Consider the following 2,479-nt stretch of genomic DNA (forward strand, 5'->3'; position numbering starts at 1 on the left):
AGAGAGTATCAAAGTGAAGTGAGGCTTTTCTGCTCTTACTGAAGTTCTGAAATAATCAATACAAATAACCCCAGATGAGTTTGTGTATTTGATGGATGTTGTACAATTGGATGTAAAAGGCACAACATGCCGCATGATAAGTTATGACCAAGAGATATGGTTGGCAAAGTGATGGTTAAAAAATGGCTGTGATTGACTACGTAGGAATGGCTCGGTGGGACCTGTCATTTCTGTAGACTTGGGGCTCCAGATCAGGATGGATTGCTACATATTGGGACCCGCTGATTCCATGGGCCTGGACACTAGGATCTCAAATGGACCACAGCAGCTGGGAGTTGTCTCACATAGTGATGCTGGGTCCCACTGTTGTAGAAGAGTGTTAATGCTGGAGCCCCACAAATTTGGAGATTTTTTTTTTTAATGGAAAACCCTTGTTTGCATATTTGCAGGATATTCATCACTTTATTTCCACAAAAATCCCCCTCGCTCACTCTGCCACCCATTTCTGCCTGCACCTCCCCTTGCGTTTTCCCTGTAGCCCTCTCTTTGGGTCTCCGCCGTTTGCCATTTCGGTGACACCAGCAGGCTCTCCTTCCCCCACTCAACTCTTCCCCTGCCCACAGCTTCTCTCTAGCTCTCCACTTCTGCCCTCAAGTTTTCTCCTGTCCTCCCCATCTCCCCTGCCACACTATGCTCCCTGACGCCGCCTGGAGCATGAGTCCCCACCCACCCAGGGCCATAGAGATATGGCTAGAGTGGCTGCTGACCCACTGTCCCCCTGTCCATCGTGCTGGCGCTCTACCCAGGCTTGTGGCAGCCGGGCTGGGCTACACTCTAGGCAGAGTCTCTATGGTTAGAATCCTGTGGCCTCCGAAGGGCACTGGCAGTTGGAACGAGCCTGAGGCAGGAGGCCACGACAACGGCCCCAGAGACGCGCGGCCCCCCCACACCACAGGAGACCGCAGCAGGGCCCCTCCACACCCCAGAGATGGCCCAGCCCCCAGGGGACTCAGAGGGGTGCAGGCCCCAGAGCAGCTGGGAGATGGGCAGCGGCCCGGCCTCCCCTCAGCATCCAGCCTGGCTGTGGGCAGCCGTTTTCCCCACACTCTGCAGCCTGGGGAGGAGTGACAGCAGCACCGCCCTCCCTCAGCGCAGTGACCTGAGCAGCCAAGAGGAGGTGGATCTAGGGGCCCCAGAGAGGAGCGACAGTAGCACCACCCCTCGTCCTGAGCGCTGGTTCCGGCTATGGGCGGCCGCCTTGCCTGCCCTCTGGGGTGAGGAGGAATACAGCTGCGAGTATGGTTCTGTGAAGTATCTGGCCATGTGCGGCCTGGGTGGCGTGGTGAGCTGCGGCCTGACCCACACAGCTGTGGTGCCGCTGGACCTGGTGAAGTGCCGTATGCAGGCAGAGCCCAGTCGCTACCGGGGCATGCTGCAGGGCTTTGCTCTCACCGTGGAAGAGGAGGGGATGCGTGGCCTGGCCAAAGGATGGGCCCCTACCTGCGTGGGCTACTCCCTGCAGGGCCTCTGCAAGTTTGGCTTATATGAAGTCTTCAAGCTGCGCTATGCTGACATGTTGGGACCTGAGCGAGCCTACCTGTGGCGAACCAGCCTCTATCTGGCCGCCTCAGCCAGTGCCGAGTTCTTTGCTGACATTGCTCTGTCCCCCATGGAGGCAGTCAAGGTGCGAATCCAGACGCAGCCAGGCTATGCCAACACTTTACGGGTGGCTGTCCCCAAGATGTACCTTGAGGAGGGGCTGTGGGCCTTCTACAAGGGGGTGGCTCCACTCTGGATGCGCCAGATCCCCTACACCATGATGAAGTTTGCCTGTTTTGAGCGTACCTTGGAGGCCCTCTATGCCTATGTGGTGCCCAAGCCGCGCAGTGAATGCTCCAAGCCTGAGCAGCTTGGCGTCACCTTTGTTGCTGGCTATATAGCCGGTATCTTCTGTGCTATAGTCTCCCACCCAGCTGACTCTGTGGTGTCTGTGCTCAACAAGGAAAAGGGCAGCAGCGCTATGGAAGTCCTCAAGAAGCTGGGCTTCATAGGCGTGTGGAAGGGCCTCTTTGCCCGCATCCTCATGATTGGCACCCTGACAGCCCTGCAGTGGTTCATTTATGACTCAGTCAAGGTCTATTTCAGGCTCCCTCGGCCCCCACCACCAGAGATGCCTGCATCGCTGAAAGAGGGTTTTTTCTTTAAGTAAATTCAGCCCATAGATCCTGCATTGTGAGCTACGTTCCTGCTGCATTGTACTGTTTCATTTTCGACTCTGTGGATCTGTTTCAGGGTCCTGGACCAACTCCCATCTCAAAAAGCTACCTCTCCAGAGAGAGACTGATGGGAGTGGTTAGCCTTTTCCCACAGACCTTGCAGTTACACTGTCATTTCACTACATAGTTCATTCTGTCAATTTTAGGTTCCAACCATCATCTTAGATGCCCCCATCTCTGGACTTTGTGTCTTGACATGAAAT

General features: G+C 55.5%; 1 pseudogene; it reads left to right on the plus strand.

Moving 5' to 3' along the window:
- The first annotated feature begins 1,042 nt into the window (after positions 1–1,042).
- On the plus strand, positions 1,043–2,209 carry LOC113406536 (annotated as a pseudogene).
- The last annotated feature ends 270 nt before the right edge of the window (positions 2,210–2,479 follow it).

Source organism: Terrapene carolina, unplaced genomic scaffold (assembly GCF_002925995.2).
Source record: "Terrapene carolina triunguis isolate 2854851 unplaced genomic scaffold, T_m_triunguis-2.0 Scaffold103, whole genome shotgun sequence".
In the NCBI taxonomy this organism is placed as follows: domain Eukaryota; kingdom Metazoa; phylum Chordata; order Testudines; family Emydidae; genus Terrapene; species Terrapene triunguis.